General features: G+C 49.1%; 1 protein-coding gene across 4 annotated transcripts in view; it reads left to right on the top strand.

Moving 5' to 3' along the window:
* ZNF609 (zinc finger protein 609) overlaps positions 1-17,877 on the top strand; it is a 110,553-nt gene continuing 92,676 nt past the window's right edge. Inside the window, exon 1 of one of the 4 annotated variants that reach the window (XM_083475572.1) lies at positions 1-372. The gene's annotated coding sequence lies outside the window, so the exon portion shown is untranslated. Of the gene's footprint in view, positions 373-397; positions 568-17,877 lie in introns of those variants that run through there. The other 3 variants (XM_083475569.1, XM_083475573.1, XM_083475570.1) reach the window with 3 other exon arrangements.

Genomic DNA, 17,877 nt, shown 5'->3' with positions numbered 1-17,877 from the left:
GCTCCGGGTTTTCCTTCGGTTCCCAGAAGGAGCGGCGCATAAAACCGAGCCCGTCTCCCGGCTTTTCCTTCCCGCTCCTGGCTCCTGCCTCCGCGTTTTCCTGCCACCCTCAGATCCGGGGCTTGAGCTCAGCGCTACTCAGCGCCCCTCAGCTGCCCCCCCTCCCTTTCTGGCGGCGGCGGCGGCCGCGCTGAGGGAGGGCCGAGCGGAGCCGAGAGCCGGGGCTGCGGCGCGCCAGACCTCCCCTTTCCTCGCTTCTCCTCAGGCGGCCATGGCGGCGGGGCCGGGCCCTTAAGGCGACGGCGAGGTAGTCGCGCGGCTCCATGGAGGAAGCGGCTGAGGGGCGCGCCCGGCACCGGCCGGAACCCGAGGGTGAGTCTGAGGAGAGAAAGAGACGGGGGGGGGGGGAGGGGAGGGAGGCAGGGAAACGGCAGAGGCTCGTGCGCGGGGCCGGGGAGCGAGCGAGCGAGCGGGAGGGCGCGCTGGGGCTGGGCTGCTCATGGCGGCGCCACACCAGGCCCCGGGCCTCCTTCCACGCTTCTTGTCAGGCCGGAGGAGCCAGAGTCGGTGAGGAGATTCTGCCCCCACCCCCCCGAAAAACAAAATACGGGTTAAGAGCCCTTCTCCAATCCGAGTGGATCGCGACCTCCTCGCTCGCCCTCCCCTCGAGGACCTGCAAGAGGGGGAGCCTTTCTCCCCGCCTCTTCCATGATGGGCGCCCGTGTGTGTGCGTGCGCGCGCGCGTGTAATGGTGGTGGTCTCTACCTGCTTCTCCACTTTCCTTGCTCACCCCCCCACCGTCCTCCCCCTCCTTTCTCGCCCCCTCCCCCCCCACAAGCACAACACATTTGGAGTCTCGAGACCAGGTAACAGTTCCCAGAGTGGGGGGGGGGGAGGGGGAGGGGTGCTAAGTCTATTGCATCAGCAACAACAAAAGGAGCCTTGTGGCACCTTGGAAATGTTGTGGTGGCGGACGGCTTCCTTTCGGGCTCTACGGCGGACGGGTTCGCGTGGAGTTGCCGCCCGCCCGCGCACTCGCTCGCACAAAAGCGGGGCTTGTGCTCCCGAGCACATGGGGGTCGTCGGGGGGGCAGCGCCGTGTCAGCCAGGCGTGGGGTGGCCCGAGAGACAGAGAGAGAGAGATGGATTGACCTGCACTGAATGTGCAGGCACCTAATGTCCGACAGCATTGCAGGTCCAGATGAGGGGTTAAAACTGTTACCGTGAACGTATGCATGCGCACATGTATGTGGGCATCCTTGCGGTGCATCTGGAAACTTAACAGATGGGTTGGGGCAGAAGCTTGCTTAGACTCCAGTGTACACAATGGTCTGGAATTGCGTGTGACCTGGTTTCCTTCATGCTGAATGTGGAGCCTTTTGTGCACAGAGGGCATGGCCAGGGTCACCATGAAATGTCACTGAAGGCTACCACGATTAGCGAACTGGTATGAGTAGTCATACGTTTGATTAGAGGCAGGTTACATGTTTGTGTACGTGTGTGCCACGAATCCTTATCGTTTGGGGGTGTTTCACAGTAACCTCCAGTTTCCTTGGGAGCATCAGGGTCTGCTTTTGCGTTATATTCAGAGTAGATTTATGCGAGCAGCCCTTGGGTGTATGTGGGTGTTGCCTGTACAACTGTTGTGAGTTCTGCAGCCTTGATGGGACTTCTCAGAGCTTCTGCTGTTGTAGGGGCAGTGTGAAGCATCCTCATGCAAGTGATCTGTTAAGCATCATGCACAAGCTTGTCACAAGCTGGTCCCAAACACTTCTGAGGTGAATACCTGGGGGCTGTTGTGCTGTCAACTGGCAACTGATGACTCATCTTGAGCATATAATTGAAAAGCATTGTGTCAATAGGTAGAAAATTCTTATGGTGTTTTACATGTGATTGGGCACAGATTCAGAGAAGTTGCCATTTGGTAGCACAGTCATCAGGTAAACGAGTCCAAAATCAGTTTCAGGTAGTCACACATGGAAGTAGTTATTTCAAGGTATGTTTGGTATTATAGGTTCTTGTGTGTATTTCCATATAGACATCTGTTTTTGAGGAAGTAAAGCTGCTTCCATTTTCTGTTTACTACTGGGTGTTATCAAGATGCCCTACTTAGCCTGAGAGATAAACCCAGCTTTGCCTGACATACCTGTGGGATGTGTGCAGTGCAAGTGATGCTCTTGCAAACTTCTTGCCTAGAAGAAATTGAGTGGTTGACTGTAGGCTGGTCGCTCCAGTAGTAAAACCATGCAGCTACTTTCAATATTTATTAGAATGGTACAAAATGACAGATGGTGTTCTGAATGAGTTGTCTTACTGTGTAATGTACAGGTTGGTTGTGTTTCTGAACAGTGATGCATTGAGAACATGGTTTTCAAACCTGTTTTATCCCTGCAGTGTTTCTAGATGTCCTTGCTGCTTCTGTGCCTGAATTATGCCTGTCTCTGGAGTGCGAAATGACAGCTCCTCATTGGTGCCCTGGATGGGAAGAAGTGAAGGCTGCTTAAAGACTGCTTTAGGAGGAAATGAGTGGGCAGGTTGAAATGGCCTGTTAAAATGAATCCAGGATAGTATGTGTCTGATCCCTGCTGGGTGCTTAAATTTTTCTGCCTACGTTTGTGATTTATACTTCTTGAGATGGCTATTTGACTGCTACATAAGAACACTGTCAAGGTTTCCTTCTTCTATAACTATAGCCATTGCTGTGTAAAAATGGTTATTTGATGTATACCCTTCACTATTTTGTGGGCTCAGCACAAAATCCCTCTAGGAATGCATGGGTTGTGAACCCCTGCAAGAGGTTAATAATCTTTAGATTATGCTGTAACCATAACACATAGTAAAATAGCCATGATTATTTCCAAAACCACTGTTCTCAAGTTTGAATTTGTAAAGTAGGTGGTTGTGGTGCTAGTAGCTAAATTATTATGTTGCCCTTCTGAGTGGTGTGACTGTAATGTGGTTCTGAACAACTATAATGCATGACATCAGTGATAGACTTAGCTCAATATCCTAATACTGCAACCCTAAACTCTTGCTAGTGAATAAACCAAATTAAAGAAAGTGCAATTTCTGAGTAAGCAGGCATAGAATAATACTGTAAACTTAATCGATGACTTTGCTCATTCTAATGCTGTAGCATTCTGCAATTCTTTGGTATCCTTTGGACTTAAAGGGCAGATCATGATCAAGGTTTGGTGTGAATCCTAGTGAATGCAGTGCTGCCACCTTCATTGTAAAAACCGATCACTTAAACTATTTTACAGCTAGTGGTTGTTCTGGGGGGGAACATTCCTTGTTAAAAGGTTTGCTTTGAAAGCTAGTGTACTAATTAGATAATTCATATTAACATATGTTAAGCATTTTAAATATTTGTGACCTACACTTTTACTCTATGTTTATCCACGTGTTTACCCACTTTATTGTTAATAGTCTGTTTGTCCCCTTGCCTGAAGTTCAGGTCAGACTCTAGCATTTCTAGGATTGAAAATCTTACTAAAAAGGAAAATCTATATTACCTTAACTATTTTCTAATCATTTGGTTTAGAAGCAGATTTCAAGGGTCACGTATTGGTGTCAATAATTCATGAATGTTACCTAATATTTTGTTTGAATTCCTAGAAGTTAAGAATGAATGAAAATCTTGTCTATGTGGCTGTGTGACATTTTTTTCAGATTTGGCAGTTGAAAAGAATCTTAGAGATACTTTGTTTCAAGATGTAATGAATTTTGTAGCTTTGTTTCTTGCAACGTCTCCATTGTTCAAAATGAGAAATTGCAGACCTTGGATGTCCAATGGCCCTGCTGATTCTCTGGCAGGCTTCCATTTTCTAATAAATATGAAGAGAGCTGTATCTTGTTTCCCCCCCAAAAAACAAAACCTTTAGTTAGCTCTTGATTATTCTTCTTGGCAATCTAAACTCTCTGTGGTTTTCTTCATTAAGATTGCTTCATGTTGAAAAGGATGTTCATATTTTCTAAAAAAAATTATGCTTCTACTATTACTGGTATTGGCTGCATTCAGACAATCTTGACTTAATAAGCTGAGATATGAAATGATGCTTTTGGCTGTGCACATAAGCCAGAATATAAAGCCAATTTAAATCCATGTTTTAATATCCTAGCTTATTCCAAAACTGTTAGTTTCCTGGTTCAGACAAAATGGGAACTATAGTTAATGGAAGGCTTCCTGGTTTATTTGCTGACTCGCACAAAGGGTTGTAGTGTGTAACCAAAATATCTTTCATGTCTCTGTTTACTAAGCAAAGAAATTATCATCCAAACATGACCATTATTTTAGATTTTCTATCGCTTTTGGTAAGGATTGCTAATCCTCATAATCCATGAACACTACATCTTTATGGTAAAATGCAATGTGATCTGATGCATCACTACCTTCCCAAATCCAGGTAAGGAGGCACTGGGCTTTGGGAAGAAGGTGCAAGGCTCTGACAGGATCCTAGAGTTCTCCTTCCCAAGATCTAGTGCTTTCTCAGCTTTGGAAAGGAGATGGGAAGGATCTAAGACCCTGCCTGATCCTCGTGCCTCCTTCTCAAAGCCTGGTGCCTTGCTTACCCACCTTTGGGAATGCAACACACATTTCCATGTCAAAATTACTCTTGTAGCCCTCTTGGTATGAAACGTTGGACCACCCTGTGATGGATCATCATAGAATTTTCAAGTTTGAAGGAACCCAAAGGGCATCTAGTCCAACTCCCTGCAAAGCCGGAATCACAACTAACAAATCTCTGACAGATGGCCATCCAATCTTCTTGTTAATCTGAAACTGTAAGGTTGCCTTTTATCCTGTATTTGACTATTTTTACCACAATGATGTGCTTATACTTAGGGAAGTTGCATCCCACTTTATGCCAATCTGAAAGTTGTTTATAAGTACAGTCCATGTTGAATCAATTATACAAGGAATCTGATTCATATTCATGAGGATTTTAGTTCTAACATAATTTCTCTAATGGTTGTGGAGGTGACATTTCAAAGCACATGGGTAGTGGTAAATTCTCAAATGTTCAGGGGGACCGGTACTGCTACCTTTTCTTCCATATATCTGATCATAGCATCATACTTCTCTCCAAATATTTCAGAATCTTGTGTACCTCTTCAAAATAAAATGTGAAAGATAAGCAACATGGTGCAGAATAAGCAAATTATGATAAAATGCTGTCTTTAACTTGCAGTGTTAAATACAGTGTTAAATAGTGTGTAATTTGAGGGTGGCAGAGTGACAACTAGAAGTTCCACCAATAGTAGTTTTGGACAGGCATGCATAAGATGGCAACTGAATAGGTGGTTGTCTGCTCTGTCTTAGTAAGCACTAAGAAGTTTCCAACTGGTGCTGACACTAAAAATGAAATTGGTGCCCAAGCCCAATACTTTGGGTTATTGTTGGGCACTGTAAGCTAATTTGCTTGTATTTATTGAATCAATAGCCTGCTATCCTGCTCTTCAATAATTTCAAAGCGAGTAATCACAAAGATAAACACAGTATAATTAAGAACCACAGAAATTCAGCAATAAAGCATTTCCATCATGGTAGCATGAGAGTGGGCTTTTTGAGTGGTGGTTCCCCACTTGTTCTCCTCAGGGTGGATTGCCTAGTGCCATCCTTACCTATTTTTCCCCAGACATTTGGCCCTTAATTTGAAGAGTTTTAAGTACTTACGAATTCTTTTAGTGGAGCTGGATATGTAATATTTGTATTGATGTGCTTTTAGGTTTTTATTGATGGCTTGTTTGAACTGGTTTGATTGTTTACACTGTGTTTGTAAGTCACCTTGAGTTGCATGTAAGGAAAGTATTCTATCTATATCTATATCTATATCTATCTATCTCCTTAGACATCCTGGACAAATAGAGGTTGTCTTTAGGTGGTAGAAATCCATCAAAGTAAGTTTCTGGAGACTAATCCATGGCACGGTGCCACAACCAAGAATTACTCTTTCCAGCAATCACCTGCTTTGGAGGCACCCTCTGAAGGACCTCTAAATATGAACTTGGTGTACAGATAGGTTCATATAGCTGTACAGTGGTGCCCCGCAAGATGAATGCCTCGCAAGACGAAAAACTCGCTAGACGAAAGGGTTTTTCGGTTTTGCGTTGCTTCGCTAGACAAATTTCCCTATGGGCTTGCTTCGCAAGATGAAAACGTCTTGCGCTTTTTTTAAAAAGCCGCTTGAAGAGGCGCAGTTGCGACAGACTGTGCTTCGCAAGACGAAAAACATCGCAAGACGAAAAGACTTGCGGAACGAATTCTTTTCGTCTTGCGAGTCACCACTGTACATGATTTGGTAGATGCTTGCAAACTTTGAAGTGTACCCTGTATTTCTTAGTGGTAAATGGTTCACTGTTGGGATTATACAGTGGTGCCTCGCAAGACGAAATTAATTCGTTCCGCAATTCTCTTCGTCTTGCGGTTTTTTCGTCTTGCGATGCACGGTTTCCCATAGGAATGCATTGAAAATCAATTAATGCGTTCCTAGGGAAACCACCTTCAGACCAGGTCCGGGGACAGTCTGTCCCCGGACCTCTTCTGAAGGCTGGGGGGGGGGGGGACAGGCGAGCGGCATTTTAAAATCGCTCCGGACAGCGGAGGACTTCTCCGCTGTCCGGGGCGATTTAAAAGCCCCTGGGAAGGCAGGCAGGGGGGACAAAGACTTTCGCCCCCTGCCCGCCTTCAGAAGGTGTTCCCGCCCCCCGCCCCACTTCGGAACAGCTTTCCGAAGTGGGGCGGCGGGGCCGGGTGTCCCCGCCTGCCCGCCCCACTTCGGAACAGCTTTCCGAAGTGGGGCGGCGGGGCCGGGTGTCCCCGCCTGCCCGCCCCACTTCGGAACAGCTTTCCGAAGTGGGGCGGCGGGGCCGGGTGTCCCCGCCTGCCCGCCCCACTTCGGAACAGCTTTCCGAAGTGGGGCGGCGGGGCCGGGTGTCCCCGCCTGCCCGCCCCACTTCGGAACAGCTTTCCGAAGTGGGGCGGCGGGGCCGGGTGTCCCCGCCTGCCCGCCCCACTTCGGAACAGCTTTCCGAAGTGGGGCGGCGGGGCCGGGTGTCCCCGCCTGCCCGCCCCACTTCGGAACAGCTTTCCGAAGTGGGGCGGCGGGGCCGGGTGTCCCCGCCCCCCGCCCCACTTCGGAACAGCTTTCCGAAGTGGGGCGGCGGGGGCGGGTGTCCCCGCCCGCCCGCCCCACTTCGGAACAGCTTTCCGAAGTGGGGCGGCGGGGCCGGGTGTCCCCGCCCGCCCGCCCCACTTCGGAACAGCTTTCCGAAGTGGGGCGGCGGGGCCGGGTGTCCCCGCCCGCCCGCCCCACTTCGGAACAGCTTTCCGAAGTGGGGCGGCGGGGGCGGGTGTCCCCGCCCGCCCGCCCCACTTCGGAACAGCTTTCCGAAGTGGGGCGGCGGGGCCGGGTGTCCCCGCCTGCCCGCCCCACTTCGGAACAGCTTTCCGAAGTGGGGCGGCGGGGCCGGGTGTCCCCGCCCGCCCGCCCCACTTCGGAACAGCTTTCCGAAGTGGGGCGGCGGGGGCGGGTGTCCCCGCCCGCCCGCCCCACTTCGGAACAGCTTTCCGAAGTGGGGCGGCGGGGCCGGGTGTCCCCGCCTGCCCGCCCCACTTCGGAACAGCTTTCCGAAGTGGGGCGGCGGGGCCGGGTGTCCCCGCCCGCCCGCCCCACTTCGGAACAGCTTTCCGAAGTGGGGCGGCGGGGGCGGGTGTCCCCGCCCGCCCGCCCCACTTCGGAACAGCTTTCCGAAGTGGGGCGGCGGGGGCGGGTGTCCCCGCCTGCCCGCCCCACTTCGGAACAGCTTTCCGAAGTGGGGCGGCGGGGCCGGGTGTCCCCGCCTGCCCGCCCCACTTCGGAACAGCTTTCCGAAGTGGGGCGGCGGGGCCGGGTGTCCCCGCCTGCCCGCCCCACTTCGGAACAGCTTTCCGAAGTGGGGCGGCGGGGGCAGGTGTTCCCCCGAGCGCTTTTAAATGCGGGCGGCTGGGAGGGAATCCCTTGGCCCCCCGCTGGACTTCCCGAAGCTCTTTTGAAGTCCGGCGGGGGTCCAAGGGATTCCTTCCCAGCGGATCTCTCTGCCAGCAGCGGCAGCTCTGCCGCTGCTGGCGGAGACTTGCCGGCATCCCGAAGCCTGTGCGCAGCGCGCCCAGGCTTCGCGGATCTCTCTGCCAGCAGCGGCAGCTCTGCCGCTGCTGGCGGAGACTTGCCGGCATCCCGAAGCCTGTGCGCAGCGCGCCCAGGCTTCGCGGATCTCTCTGCCAGCAGCGGCAGCTCTGCCGCTGCTGGCGGAGACTTGCCGGCATCCCGAAGCCTGTGCGCAGCGCGCCCAGGCTTCGCGGATCTCTCTGCCAGCAGCGGCAGCTCTGCCGCTGCTGGCGGAGACTTGCCGGCATCCCGAAGCCTGAGCGCAGCGCGCCCAGGCTTCGCGGATCTCTCTGCCAGCAGCGGCAGCTCTGCCGCTGCTGGCGGAGACTTGCCGGCATGCCGAAGCCTGCGCGCAGCGCGCCCAGGCTTCGCGGATCTCTCTGCCAGCAGCGGCAGCTCTGCCGCTGCTGGCGGAGACTTGCCGGCATCCCGAAGCCTGTGCGCAGCGCGCCCAGGCTTCGCGGATCTCTCTGCCAGCAGCGGCAGCTCTGCCGCTGCTGGCGGAGACTTGCCGGCATCCCGAAGCCTGTGCGCAGCGCGCCCAGGCTTCGCGGATCTCTCTGCCAGCAGCGGCAGCTCTGCCGCTGCTGGCGGAGACTTGCCGGCATCCCGAAGCCTGAGCGCAGCGCGCCCAGGCTTCGCGGATCTCTCTGCCAGCAGCGGCAGCTCTGCCGCTGCTGGCGGAGACTTGCCGGCATGCCGAAGCCTGCGCGCAGCGCGCCCAGGCTTCGCGGATCTCTCTGCCAGCAGCGGCAGCTCTGCCGCTGCTGGCGGAGACTTGCCGGCATCCCGAAGCCTGTGCGCAGCGCGCCCAGGCTTCGCGGATCTCTCTGCCAGCAGCGGCAGCTCTGCCGCTGCTGGCGGAGACTTGCCGGCATCCCGAAGCCTGAGCGCAGCGCGCCCAGGCTTCGCGGATCTCTCTGCCAGCAGCGGCAGCTCTGCCGCTGCTGGCGGAGACTTGCCGGCATGCCGAAGCCTGCGCGCAGCGCGCCCAGGCTTCGCGGATCTCTCTGCCAGCAGCGGCAGCTCTGCCGCTGCTGGCGGAGACTTGCCCGGAGATTTCCCTATGGGCTTTCGTCTTGCGAAGCAAGCCCATAGGGGAATTCGTCTTGCAAGGCAAATCGCGGACGAAAAAACCTTTCGTCTAGCGAGTTTTTTGTCTTGCGAGGCATTCGTCTTGCGGGGCACTACTGTATTACAGTTTGCTTCTGGGCAAACATTCACCAGGAAGTTATGCTGAAATATTTCTATCTTTCTTTTCACCTTGTTTAGCTGTCTTAAATCACTAGATCAAAGTTGGGGAATTGTATCCATCCAGTGGGTCACATTCCAAAATCCTCCACCCCTTGCAGGTCACAATTGATAGGTGAACAGGTCCACCCAGCTGTCAATCACCTGACAACATAATGACATCAGGTGACTGACACTTGTTAAAGTTCAAAGGAAAATGCTATAACCAATGATCAGCTAAGTGGTGGTTACCACAATCATATTTGAAGATGTGATTTCAGTGCCAGCCATCTGATTGGCACTAGGAATACATCTTCTAAGAGATTTGCTCTGGAGAGAAAAAATGCTCCATTTAAAAACAGCATGTTTTTTCTTCTGCAGAAAAATCATCTAGTGCTTTGAACCCAAACCACTTCCTCCATCCCCTTTGACTGCACTAGTGAGTTCTAGTGCAGGGGTCGGCAAGGTTTACCTTGTCTGGGCCAGTTCACTCCAGTGCAGATCCCTTCTTGGGACGGATCATGTGTGTGTGAGAGCATGTGCAGCCGCGATTTCCGGCGCCTGCGCCTGCGCAGACACAATTTCTGCCCAGATGCGATTTTTGGTCTCTGAGCATGCACAGACACAATTTTTGGCATCACGGGAGTGAGTCCCGGTGTTGCGCCACGCCGGTTTAGCGCAGTGCACGGGACTCACCAAGCGGGTGGCTCTGGGGCACTGGTGGAGGAAGAGGAGTGTGTGGGGAGCGCACTGGATCCCTGTGGGGTGTCCCCTGCCCGTGCTGGGTGCCATGTCCCCCGCAGGTGGCACGCCATGTCCCCAGGACGCATGCCAACCCCGCCCCCAGGACGCATGCCAACCCCGCCCCCGCCTGTTCTCCGCCCCCCAGTGCCAGAACATGAAGCTCCGCCACTCCTTGGGGGTCGGTTAAACGACCCCCATGGGCTGCTTGTGGCCCATGTGCCTTAGGTTGCCTACCCTTGCTCTAGTGCAGCAGATTCCAGGGAGGCTCTCTGTCAGGGCTGATCAGCTGATTGGCACTGAAGGGGAACCCTGCTTGCTAAGGAACAATCAGGAGTTCCTGATTTTTCCTTTCTAGCCATGTCTATACCTGCCCACAGCTGACATCACAGATGATGTCACGGATGGGGCAAGTGGGGGGTGGTTTATGGGAAAACTGTCTTGTGGGCCAAATTGGGATCTGTGGTGGGCCTAATTAGGCCTGCAGACTAGAGGTTCCCCACCACCTCTTCTGTGTATAATCAGTAATAGGGTCAACGTCTTAGTTAGTTACTTAGTGTAATGGGCCCTGGTCTTGTTTGGAGTGCTTTCTCTCGATTTGAAAGAAACATAATTCAAACAAGCCTTCTGTCTCTGCTGCTGGAGCTCTTGTAAATATAGCATGCTTATGATTTTAAGTGAGCTGCTTCAGGAAAGAGTTATGAAAAGAACATTTCTTTTAAGGTGTCTGGCTGGCTTTATGAAAGGCTTCAAGCTGATCATGTGGTTGCTGGCTCATTGAAAAGGTGGGAGACCCTTCTGTGACCTTTGCAGAAGCAGGTTAGTTTTAACTTGGATCAGTTGCTTGTACATGTTAAAGAACAACAGAAGCTTGCTGAAGAGCAGTCCTCAGTGCTTATTCAACTGGGAGGTGGGGCAGGAGGCCTGGGCTGGAGCCAGGTGATTGCTGGGTACAATGGAGGCTGCTTTTGTTTGTTTGAAATCTTTTGGTGCACTGTAAGACATTGCTCCTTTTGTGCTATTCTCTCCATGTGCATTCCCACTTCTGAGAAAGATTTAGCATATCTTTGGAGACTCACTGAAGGATCCGGACAGATATTTTGAAGCCATTGAACTTGGAATATATGCATAAGAGCTTATTCTCTCAAAAGTGCTGGAAGACAGACTGTTCTCCTACACTTCACTCTTCTGTATAATGTACAATGAATGATTGGCTTTAAAAAATTATAAACAATATAAGCAGCTGTTTGCCAAGATTTGCTAAAGCATTTTCTGTTCCTTAAAGTCTTTGCTCAAGTGTTGCTTTGGTGTAAGCTACATATAGACGAATTATATTCTCCAATAAACCACTTCAGCTGCAAATCCTAAATCACAGTTACTATGCTGTGATCATGGAACGCAGGTGGCACTGTGGGTTAAACTGATCAGAAGGTGGGTGGTTTGAATCCCCACAACGGGGTGAGCTCCCGTTTCTCGGTCCCTGCTCCTGCCAACTAGCAGTTCGAAAGCACGCAGTGCAAGTAGATAAATAGGTACTGCTCTGGCGGGAAGGTAAACGGCATTTCTGTGCGCTGCTCTGGTTCGCCAGAAGTGGCTTAGTCATGCTGGCCACATAATCCGAAAGCTGTACACCGACTCCCTCAGCCAGTAAAGCTAGATGAGCGCCGCAACCCCAGAGTCCGCGACTGGACCTAATGGTCAGGGGTCCCTTTACCGTTAACCTTTATGCTGTGATCAGACCAAACACCTCACTCATGAAATATGCTATTTAGTTCAAAAAAGAAAGAAGGAAATAAGTTATAGCTGCACTGTTGAGGTTCAGGGTTCTGGGGCCATTATTAATTAAATACCTTGATCAGCAACACAGAGAGCACTTTTCAGAGGCTTTTGAACTGGGCCCTAGAACTTGCTGATAAGGTTCCAGGTGGAAATACTTGGAAGGGCATGGACTGGTAGAATTAAAGCACCAGCCTAGCCACCAGGCACAACCTTGCAGCAGTTGAAATCTGTGCCCAGGGTGCTTTATGCTTCCACAGCAATGTGCACACCCTTTCTGCTGCTTCTTGTCCTTTCAGGTTCTGGATGTATCTGCCTTCTCACATGAGAAGCAATCCATCTCTGCAGTCAGTGTGGATTTGTAGTAGGAAATGCTACTGGGTTTCAGGGCGATGTTTGTTCAGAGTAGCACTGCCTGCTTGCCAAGGCTTTTCCCGTGAAACTCTAAAAGGAGTAGATTGAGCGCAGTTGCATGAAGGGAAGGAGTTCACAGAAATTTCGGCAGACCAAGGCAGTTAAAAGACTTCATTAGCTTTGTGGGTTGAATATTAGCTTTTCTTGTTTTTGAGGCATTTGATAGGTGTACAAAACAGCCTCTGTCACTTCAACAGCTTTGAAAAGTTAAAAATGTATATATCAAAATTAGAGGAGGGGCTACCATCTTTCACGATAAGTAATGTAAGAAAGAGCTCTAATCTTCAGATGGAAGCACAATATATGTGATGTTAACACCCCTTCTCTTTATATATTTTTAAAAGTTATCGTAAATAACAGCTCTTCAAAACTGGCCATACTCTGTACATTTTTCACATTTAAACACCTTTCAATCCCACCTTTTGTAACTATCTGATAAATCTCTTGGTTCTATGGAAGTGACCGGCTAAAATGTACTGCAATGTGGAAATTCATATTTCTCTTTCAGAATAAATTATAACTATTGAAAAAACAGGTTTATTTCCTATGAGTACATGTTTAATTTCTACAATACGCTTCATAAAGACATACATCTCAGAGTTCATATATATACCGTATTTTCCGCACCATAGGACGCACCGGACAATAGGACGCACTTTGTTTTAGAGGGGGGAGAACAAGAAAAAAAAATTCTCCCCCTCTCTGCCCAGTGCCCCTTCAGTGAAGCGGCAGGAGGCGCTGCACAGAGAGGGGGAGAACTTTCCCCCTCTTGTTTTCCCGCTCTAAAACAAGGTGCCGCTCTAAAACAGGCTACCTTGGAAGCCTGGAGAGCGAGAGGGGTCGGTGTGCACTGACCCCTCTCGCTCTCCAGGCTTCAGGTTTCTTTTGACCTGCTCTTTGGGGCTGGCGGGGGGAAGCCCACCACCAGCCCCAAAGAGCAGGTCAGGGAGCAGCGGAAAGGCGCAGCGGAGAGGCTCCTGCCATAGCCGCGCGTCACCTCTCCAGCCGGGAAAGGGTCGCGGGGCTATGGCTTCTTTAGCCCCACGCGCGCTCTCCCGGCAGGGGAGGTGACGCGGGGCTGTAGAGGCTCCTGCCATAGCCGCGTGTCACCTCTCCAGCCGGGAGAGGGTCGCGGGGGGCTGCTTTAGCCCCGCGAGTGCTCTCCCGGCTGGAGAGGTGACGCGCAGCTATAGAGGCTCCTGCCATAGCCGCGCGTCACCTCTCCAGCCGGGAGAGGGTTGCGGGGTTATGGCGTCTTCGCTCCACAGGACGCACACACATTTCCCCTTCATTTTTGAAGGGGAAAAAGTGCGTCCTATAGAGCGAAAAATACGGTGTGTGTGTACACACACACACACACACACACACAATCTCAGAGTTCATAAGCTTTTGGCTTGGATGAGAAAAAAAAGAGGCTAGTTGAGTAGACACATGGGAATAAAAGCTATGGGAAAATGCAGGACAGGAAGTAATGCTGTTCACTCACATCCTGTCCCTAGGTACTGGAAACAATACTTTTTATTGTGAGTCGTTCATTGCATATACAGTCATACCTCGGGTTAAATTTGCTTCAAGTTGAGTGTGTTCGAGTTGTGCTCTGCGGCAACCCGGAAGTAACGGAGCATGTTACTTCCGGGATTCGCCGCTTGCGCAGACGCTCAAAATGACACCACGCGCATGTGCAGAAGTGGCGAAAAGCAACACGTGCGTGTGCAGACATGCCGTCGCTAGATACATTTACCTCTAGATGCAAACGGGGCTCCAGAACAGATCCTGTTCGTATCTAGAGGTACCACTGTATATGAAACTATGACAGTTGTGTATGATGTTTTACTTAATACTAAATTAACTTACTGATAGTTAGGACTTCATTTGTGTAAGATGATTAAATGATACAGGTGGGGCTCACTGCAGTTACGTTTTGGTAGTGGCCTGGTACACACATCCCAGTAAGCCATTGTCTAAACTCTAAAACAAAGTATGACTTTACTGTAAGTGCACCAGCCATTCTAAACATTCTTCCAAAGAGCAGGTACTTAACACTGGATTCTGTGTAACATATTCTGTATTTGGACATGGTTGATCAGGCAGAATTGTTCTTTGTGCCTTAGTGCAATGGGACATGTGCACACATGTTGACGTGTGTGCCATTCTTTTAAGATAGTAGGACCCATGTAGGCATGGTAGAGAGGGATAATTACTCTATTTGCCTGCAGTAGTGTAGGGGAAATGAAGTGCATCCTGTGAATAGGAACTGAAGCCCCTCCAAGCAAAGTTTACCATACTTCCTATGTGGAGATGTTTATATAATGCTTCATAAGTGCCTGGTTGTAAAACTTCTGTGTAGTTTTTGAAAACAAATTAATGCCACAGATGTTACAGCTGCTGTCCACATCTGATTAAAGCTTCCTCTTTTTTGTGGCTTGAAATGGGGTATTGGTGGTGAAAGGCCTTCTTTGACCCTTTTAAACCCATTGGAATGTCTGTTGCAATACTTAACTTGAAGCAAAAGTGACTCATGTTACCCTCTGCACATGAAGGCTATGTGCTTTTTTCTGTCACTGAGAGAAACTGCATACCTCGGTTTAAGAACAGCCCTGTTTAAGAACTAGTTGGTTTACGAACTCCACAAAACCGGAAGTAGTGTCCCGGTTTGCGAACTTTACCTCAGTCTAAGAACGGAATCTGAATGGTGGAAGGGCACCGGCGGCAGGAGGCCTCATTAGGGAAAGCGCGCCTCTGTTTAAGAACGGACTTCCAGAACGGATTATGTTCGTAAACCGAGGTACCACTGTATTGAAAAAGTAATGTGTGGAGCAACCATCTGGCATCCTAAGCCATTGGAAAGAGCAGGACCTGTTCAGCCACAGCTCTGTGAGCTGCTGAATCCAGATTAGAGGCTTGTTTCAACACTAGTGCAGGGCAGACCTACTGCTCTGGGGTGACAGTGTAATATGAACCTTTTTATCCCAGTTGTGAGGTTAACACATGACAGCAGAAGAAATATCGCAAGTGCAGGTAAGCATTCTGCCACATGCAAAGCCCCATCTAGCTCCAGCATGCCTTGCTTAATTAGTTATTGAACGCTTGGAACTGAGGCCATTAGCCCATAAAGCAAAAGCCCATCATGTTTAGAATTTGAGATATATATATATTTTGTCTCCAGTGGAGGCATCAAGGCTTCCAGAGCTGCCTATTCATAGTTTCCCTGGGGAGGCCCTTAGTCCAGTCTGTCTCCTGCCCAAATGTACTGGGGCCCAGGAAGGAAAGAACAAGCCATGCAGCAGACAGCACCCAGTGACCTTTTTGAGGAGCCAGGCCATGAGGTTAGGGTAGAGGTCACTCCCTGGGCATTCTAGGCCATTGTTCTGCAGATGCCCCCCCCCTTGAATCTGGCCACAAGGTTTGTTTTCCAGAGGTTGAAGTTATAGGTGCTGCTCATGGTTTATTTAGATTGATCCAGTTATGTAGTCTGCCTTTGTTAAGAGTGCTTTGAAGTTTTCTTTAAAAATGTGTCCTGTAATAATTGCTTTTCCCTGGGTGCTCATTGGTGTGGAACAGGCATTTACCTTCAAATTCCACAACTGCATGAGGCAGCCACCCAGAATACTAAAATTATAGGTGGTTCAAATTTTTCCCAACAAATCTCCACCCCACCACCCACATATCAGTAGTGGGAGCTGAAATAATATTTGAACAAGCATTTTGCACAAATGGAGAGATCTAGTTTTGTAGAACAATCTTGCTATAAGCACTTTTTATTAACACCCCCCCATAAAAACACCAAAGGTTTGCTGCTTATTCCAGAATTGGCCAGAGTAGAATTTATTAAAGGTTGTGAATCCTTTTGAGAACAGACTTTATAATTTGATGTGCTTAAACTGTTTGGAACAATGAAGTTTAATTACTCTGGGCCACCTGAATAATGGAATGGGAACACAATACTATACACATATCGACCAGGAAGTAAGCACCATAGAGCTCAATGGGGCTTATGTCTGTGTAAACATGCTTAAGATTGCATTGTTAACGTGTGGGAATTCTGAACAGGACCATTGCACTTTTGAGTAGTGATATATGAGGTTTGCATTTTCATACAAAACTCTGTATTATTTAGGGTGTGCAGTGTTAGTGGACTTCAGAGGTGCTAAGAGCTTGCTTTTGCCTGCTCTGCAGTTTCAAGCAGTCTTGCATATTTTATTGAAGGGTCAAAATGTCCAAGTTGAACTCTCTGTTGCTTGCATACCAGTTGTGGTTATGGATTATAAGACTTAATATATTAGGAAAATGTGCAGCAAAGGCTATTTATAATTTAAGATTCTTAACAGATATGAATGCTTTGTGGTCTTTCATTCTAATGCTGAGCTGACATTCTTCTGGCACTCATATCTGAAAGTTTAGGAAAGGGTTTAAAAAATGTACGTCACAATGTGCTAGAAGTGGGTCATTTACTTTGTCAGGCACACAGGTGCTCAGGACCAGTTTTGATGGAACCGTGAATTATTTTTGGAGGAACATGTTAACTTACTAGACTTTAGCTTTTATATAACTTAGAGCCGTATTGACTCAAATCTGTTTCTTCTGCCTGTGGCTCTTCTGTCATGTAATACTTAAACAAGTAACGGGTTTGGGAGGAGGAAGATCTTGATTATTATCTACTATATATTTTGGAAAGTGGTTTCTCTGTCTGTCTGTTCTTCTGTCCTCCATAGGTTCAGCTGCCTCTTGAGATTTCATTGCCAAACTCAGCACAAACCTTCCTGAGCTGGCAACTATGGTCATTGCCAATGTTTGGATGCCAGATGCCATACCAAAATGTGAATTTGACATGACTTTCCCATTTTTCAGCATAGGTTCAGGCACCTTGAGGTATCATCAGAAAACTTGGCACGAGGGTGCCTGAGACAGAGGCGGTGAACTTTGCCACCATTCAGATGCTGGATGCTATTTTATATAATAATAATAATAATAATAATAATAATAATAATAATAATAATAATAATAAATTTATTATTTATACCCCACCCATCTGGCTGGGCTTCCCCAGCCTCTCTGGGCAGCTTCCAAAAAAAATATATTAAAACACTGCAATACATCAAACATTGAAAGCTTCCCTAAACAGGGCTGCCTTCAGATGTCTTCTAAATGTCAGGTAGTTGTTTATCTCTTTGACATCTGATGGAAGGGCATTCCACAGGGTGGGCGACACTACCTAGAAAGCCCTCCGCCTGGTTCCCTGTAACTTGGCTTCTCGCAGTGAGGGAACCGCCAGAAGACCCTTGGTGCTGGACCTCAGTGTCCAGGTAGAACGGGTTGAATTCAAAAATAGCCTTCCTAAAATAACAGAACTGGTCAAGAACTTAACTGAGCTATATATACTTAAAATGTATATTGCGTGATGCATTTTAATCTGATGCCTTAGTTGCAGTTTATTAGGGCTTTGAATAGTTTTTTCTAAAAATGCCTGGTAGTACAATAAAAAACCCTCTTTTGAAGTATATGGCCTAGGTTGCTTAGTTTTGATGCTATCTTAGCCATATTGGGGCCTTTGTACCTTATTCCCACTCAA

The sequence above is a fragment of the Podarcis liolepis genome (assembly GCF_965112155.1).
Source record: "Podarcis liolepis genome assembly, chromosome: 14".
Taxonomy (NCBI): Eukaryota; Metazoa; Chordata; class Lepidosauria; order Squamata; family Lacertidae; genus Podarcis; species Podarcis liolepis.
This window is presented reverse-complemented; position numbering and strand designations above follow the sequence as displayed.